Here is a 6,899-nt window from a genome sequence, read left to right on the forward strand (position 1 = left end):
GAATTATTTAAGCTCAAGCAAGAATCACTAGGGTGAATTATTTGAAAAAAATATTTGATTTGTCTTATTAAAAAGTGAATAAATCAAATATTCACACTACCAGAAGGTGCAAGAAAGTCAAAATTGGAAGCTACAAGTTACAAGGCACATACTTGTCAGATTACTAGAATACTTCTGAAGAGATAATGAAGCAAAATTCAAATTCATCTGACAAAGGCTACCAATGACATTAAATGTTGCAGATCAAGCTAGCAAGAGCTATCAGATCAAGTCGACGTTCGAAATTTGAATTTCCACAACGGGCAAATAACTTTTTCAAGTTATTATAAAATGCCCAAGCAAACTTGAAGACAAGAAGAACACGTATAAGTACTTGCATATGATTACAACTACGAAAGCAAGAAAAATCAAGATTGCAATTCTTGAGCTAAAATTGAAATAATTCAAGTATGAAAGATAATTTTTATTTTTATTTATTTATTTTTTTGTAAAGCATCTCTACTGAGTATAGAAAGAAGGGAGGGTAGAAAGGAGCTTGTGAAAACCTTAGTGAGTGTAGCTTTGTGCGAAATACTCGGGAAAATTAAGTGTAGCTTTGCACGAGACACTTAATTGGTGTAGGAGTATAGCTTTGTGCGAGATACTTGGAGTTGAGTGTAGCTTTATTCGAGACACTCGGTGAAGTGGTTGGGTAGCACTTGGAGAATCACTACTTGTATCTGGGTGAACGAGATAGTGAATTTCCTCATTGGAGTGACAGGAGAAGAGCGGATTAAGAGGATTACATCACATTTGAATCACTATAAATCTTTCTCGCACTCTACTTTACTTTACATGTAGTACTTTTATTCTTGCATTCTTATCTGAGCTAACCCATCTACTGTTCATCTTATTATTTATTCATCTTATCATCTGGGTTTGTGTGAAATCACATGTGCATGCAAGATATATTCTTTATATAACTTATCCTTCACTATCTTGATAATTATCTTCAAACCCATTTCATACTAACCAAAATTATTTGTCTGGGTTTGATAGTTCCCATGTATGTATGTGCACTAAATTTCATATACTTATTATTTGAGCTATTTCAAGTGTTTCCTACGTGTTGCATGCAAATTATCTCTTCATATGTACGTGCTTTAATTTATACTCCGTAGCACTTTACCGTATTTATTTTTCGTTGTGCACTCTAAGTTGCTTATTTGCTTTATGCTTGTTACTTAGAGTTGAAATTACCAAAGTGTTATAAAGTTTTTAAATTGTTGAAATGTCTATTCAACCCCCCACCCCCCTACCCTCTAGACTTTTCACACACTATCGGAACCAACATAAATCATTCGTATTCTGAGAATTGCGGCATTCAATAGACTAATATAAGATAGTGAAGGTGGCCAAGCACCACATAGTGTGATAGCTAGCACCCCGGTTACCATGAGTAAAAAAATATAAATATAAATAAATAAATACATACATACATACATACATACATACATACATATATTACTACTATATATGCATGGCTTCAGAAGTTCTGTTATAAGGTTAGGACAGTGGATAGCTTTATCATAAATTATGCAATAGATTGTAAACTTTTGTTAAATTAAAATAAAGGTCTTAAATAATTGAAGATGGAAACTCACACCATGCGTCTATATGGAAAGGTGATGCAAGAAGGTGGCAACATATCGAATGTCATTACCACAAGATACAAAGATTCAAATAAAATGTGATAAATATTGTAATATAATATAGAATACTTTAATTCTAAGATATATTTAGTAATGATAAATAAAAATAATCAATTTACCATTAGTACTAAATACAGATTATTTTTTAATTAATATACTCAGTATAATAATATGTGATGGTTTTCCGATCTTCAGGTGATCGGCCGGCGGGCCAACACAACCGGAAAATTACAAGAATAAGAAGCTCTCTCTTAGGAACTCTCAAATCTTTTTGTATTAGTTGCGCTCAAAATCAGGTATCCTTCTCAAATGATTCGTACAACTACTTATACTAGGCTCCTGGAGCCGTTACACATTAAATCTACTAGTTAAGGCTACAAATAATGACTCATAAAACACATTAAATACACACTATGGGAACTGTTTAAAGATGGTTGTCCGTTGGCTTTCTCAAAGCCTCTGTCTTCGCGAATTATCCCTTCAGAGTTTCCCCAACGATCGACCGCCAGGGTCAATCACTCGATCTGACTCATTACCCTTTAGGTCATCAGACAAGGCACGAGAGCCTTGATTTCTTGATCTTCCTTTCCACACGCCTGAGCCTTCTTGGCCCAAAAGGAAGGCCGAGAGGCGGTCCAGAGGAGAATGATGCTGGTGCTATACAAGTGGATAGGAGAAGCCAGGACGACTTTGATATAGGAGGCTGACGAAGGTATGGCCTTGAATGTTCAGGAGATTGATGCTTATTGGTTTAAATCCCTTCATCCAACCGATCTCCCGGTCGAAGTTCCGAGAGGCTGACAAAGGTATGGCCTTGAATGTTCAGGACATTGATGCTTATTGGTTTAAATCCCTTCACCCGACCGATCTCCTAATCGAGGGTGTTGGTCCCGGTGGTAACAATGTGAGTCTAGAAGGGGGGGGGGGTGGTTGAATAGACTCACAAGGGGTTTTTGAAAACTTTTTCTTCTAAAGAGTTAATGCAGCGGAAAGGTTATATCAAAATTTTAGCTTCACTTTGCACTTAGGTAATTCTTGTAAAATATATTGTGTTTGAGTGATATATGCAATGCAGTACGTAAAATAAGTAAAAGAGAGAGAGAGAGAGTTTTTATAGTGGTTCGACTGTTAACTAAGCCTACTCCACTCTTCTTCACAACTCGTGAAGGTTTGCACTATATTCCCGTAATAGTACAAACTCCGTTACAATAAGCTCCTTTGATCACTAAGCCCGACAGCCTTGTTGTTGTAGGTTTTTCAACTTCTTCCAAGTTTACTCCGCCTCTTTCTACTTCACTTGTAGAGATGGTTGAAAGGTTGTGATAATTCTCCAACTTGAAATTCTTGTGATTAGTTGCCTTGATGATCTCCTTAATCACACAAGAATTTCTTATAAAAACTGAGTATCACTTGTGCTTATGAATATCACACTGAGAGTTTTTCACTTGCTAGACAATATTTCGCGTTTTTCCAACCCTTGTCAAAGTGAGATGGGACAAGGGTATTTATAGGTAGAATTTCAAATCCGTTGGAGGGAAAATGAAATTCAAAACCTATTATCCAGTGTGTAATGTCCAATGGGTAGTATTTTCATCTTTTTCAGAATGTCAGTACTTTCTAGTCGTTTGTTTCACTTTTGTGCAAGGACAATTTGTCTTTTGTTCCTCAAAAGGTGACAATCATTAAATGCTCCTTGGGATCGTTGCATAGGACCCAAATTGTCATTCTGTTATACCCATTCTCAAGGCAGTAGATAAGACAACTTATCCTTCTGTTATACCCATTCTCAAGGCAGTAGATAAGACAACTTATCAGAGAATGTCTTTGCCTTGGTTGTGCGAGAGAATGATTGACCTTATCATTTCTCTTGATCTCCTCGAGATAATCACACTTTTGATTGCTCGGTCATAAAAGCTTGGCCCTTCCATTCTTCGGCCTATGATCCTAGTCTTCGGTTCTTCAAGTCTTCATCACTTCAAATCTTCAACTCTTCGGTGCTTCAACTCTTCGGTTGGAGTCTTCAAGTCTTCGGTGTCAAAGACTCGGGTCCTTAAAGATTAGAATTTACTAAGGATTCAGTTATCCTGTAAGACTAAGATACAAAGCATAAACCTATTTTGAAAACAGTACAAAAGTTATGGGTCTCCTCGGATAGTTGGTATCATCAAAATCAACAGCTCGGGGTTCCTAACAATTTCCCCCTTTTTGATGATGCCAACACCTTAGGTTCATTCTATTCGGCTTTCTTTATCCACAAAGGGATTTTCATTAAGTGTGCCTGAATAGTTGAACTTTTTACATAATAGTTTGAGGAGTAGAGCAAAACTAGATAACACACACACGCTGAGCCCAAAAGATATGCCTTTCATTCATTAAGGAAAATTTCAAAAACATTACAAAAGATAACATAGAAAATATTAAAGCAAGTAAAGACTTTTCTCTTATTTGGAACTTTCATCAGTCTTCTTCTTCTTTTCGTTTTCCCAAATTTCGTATTCCCTAAGTTGAATCATATCATTGATTTCTTTTCTTGCTTTCACAGTGTCGAGTCCTTCAATCTTGAAAGCATATTTCCTGTGTAGCTTCAGCACTAGGTAATTTTGGACGACTTCGCCAAGATTTTCTCCTTTTATAACTCCCCCAGTCCCACCACTTTATCAGTTCGGGAGCATTCATTCCATCGGAGAAACTTTGTTGCATGACAGTCAAGATTTGGGCAATACCGTTCATTTTGGCTCGACCATCAGCTGCTTTGGTTATCTTGTTTGCGTCCTCGAGTTCTTTGGCAATTTTTTCAAACCTTTTCTGTTCTTCTTGCTGAATTCGGAAGATCTCTTCAGCTTTCTTTCTTTGCTCATAAACTCGCTCATTGTGATCTTTCAAGAAGTTCATCCTGTCCATGGGTTGTTTTTTGTTCCAAAAGGGTGGGATGTTGCATTCTTGGTATGGCTTTCCAGATCCTTCCTTGTATGGAACGTATTCAATAGGTTCTCCGTTGACTCTTCGAGTCATTTCTTTCCTTGGCTTCTTTTGTTGTTTAGAACTCGGTTCACCACCGGAAGGTTTATTTTGCGTTTTCTTCGGGGATGGTGAAGGAGATGGAGTTTTCCTAAGATTCAGGATGACCTTCCTTTCTCGTGAAACATCATCATTGTCCTGATCATCATCTCTTCGGACAATTTTTTTCCCTTGCAAGTGCTCGGAGGAGTTCCTTTCAATCCTTCCCCCTTGTTGGCATCATTAATCTCAATGAGAATATCCACTTTGTTACTTAGACGATTGATGCAGACTTGCAATTCCTTAAGAGTCCACTCGAACTCAGAGACAAGAGATGCTGTTGCATGTTGATTTCCAGTGACAGATTCAAGCTTTGAGCAGGATAGATCAAGGCGCTCCTTGATGAAGGCATGCTTCGTAACCAGATCACGCTGTATGGTCGTGATTTCAGTTACTGAGTCCTTCAAGGATCCAAGGGAAATGAGATTCTCAGAAAATGCAATGTCAGTCTTTTTCTCAAGAGCTGTAAGTCTTTCATCGGTGTTAGACTTAGAGGACTTCTTTTTCTGCCTTCGGACATCCTTCTTGATTTTAGTGATGGACTCATTGAGAGATTTGAAATGCGCATCGTGAGTCCTCGCTAATCCCTGTATGGCATTTAGTAGAGTAGTGAAAGCAGAAGAGGTATCAATAATTACTTCAGAAGAGTCCGAGCTCTTGGATGCTTCAGCAGTGGGACCATGACTGTCTTTGGAAGGTGCTTCCATGTTTTCACCTTGAGCCAAGACGAGTTCATGCCCTTCAGCAAGTTTCAAACCACTTGATCCGTCGATCGGAGAGGGTAAGTTTTCGGGGCTAGCACTTTTGGATGTTTCCAGATTTCCATCCGAGGTATAGTCCGGAAAAACTTCTACCTCAACATCAACTAGATTTAGGTCTGATGTGATCATCTGTTCATCAAGTATATGCAAGCCATCATGATTCGCACCTCGAGATGCTTCCATGGTTTCATCTCGGGCTGAACTAGGACTTAGCATAATCTGTGTTTCCAAGGATTCGGTGGGTGCAGACTTCGGCTCTTCATTTTGGGGCTGATTAGAGTCGTCATTGGCACGAGTAGTCTGTTCACTTGTATGTGGAATGGTAACGACTCGGGAAGGAGGAACATTATTTCCAGAAGGGTCATCATTGTCATCATCATCATCATCATCCTTCCTATTGTTTTGATCACGACATCCTTGATGTGGTTCAGAATCCGAATCCTCAGTATCATTTTCGTCTTGTTGACGACTTGGTCCAACATCGGGTCTGAGATCCCGTATCTCAGTTTTTGCTCGAGAGATATTGTGGATCTTGGCAATCTGCATGTCCTCTAGCATAAGGCGTTCCCGAGGAGTTCGGTAGCCAACGTTCAAATCAACAGATTTGCCAAACCGAGTTGTTCTTCCTTGTAGTTTTTCAGCAAAAACTCTTTCAATTTCATCAGGTCTTGTGGCGACAAAAACTGATCGTGTACCCATCCAATCCAGTGCCCATTCTTCTTCTTCGACCATTTCACTGATTGTGCTTGCAATAACCCGAAGACTTGACATACGCCATTCCTGCCAGTTGTAAACGCGAGCAAGTTCTCGTCTCAGTATCTCTTCATGAGAAGGTAAGTCTGTGAATGCTTCGGCAGGAGGCATCTCATTATCAAATTCCTCATATGTCAACTGTTGAGCCAAGGCTTCATCGGCATTGATTTGTTGAGAAATATGATCGGGATGGAGGGTGAGTTGCTGAAAGGATTCGGATACTTCAGTATTAGGTGGTTCAGATGAAATTTCCTCAATTCGGATAGTTGAGACAGATGGCCATTGCAAGTAGATATGTCTATGAACATAGTCAAAAGTGAGCATTATATGAGCCATAAAAGGAGACATGTGTTCTGTGACCTGTCTTCGCACTATCTCAGGCATTGGTTGATAGGTTTGATAAGAGACATCAACGTCTTCCCCCTCAGAGTCATCCTCTATCATTGTGGATTCGGAATCTGAATCATTTCTACTGAGTGGCAAAGTGATTGCCTGCTGTTGTGCTCTGGGCATGGGAGCAATAGGACTTTTTGGTTCAGCAATGAATGGTTTGGGAGGTGGTACTGACTCAGAAACAGGTTGTTCAGAGAGCGGTTCGGTTTGAGGAGTTTTCGATTTCATTAGCCTAGTAAGAGGC

This window comes from Ipomoea triloba, chromosome 14 (genome assembly GCF_003576645.1).
Source record: "Ipomoea triloba cultivar NCNSP0323 chromosome 14, ASM357664v1".
Taxonomy (NCBI): domain Eukaryota; kingdom Viridiplantae; phylum Streptophyta; class Magnoliopsida; order Solanales; family Convolvulaceae; genus Ipomoea; species Ipomoea triloba.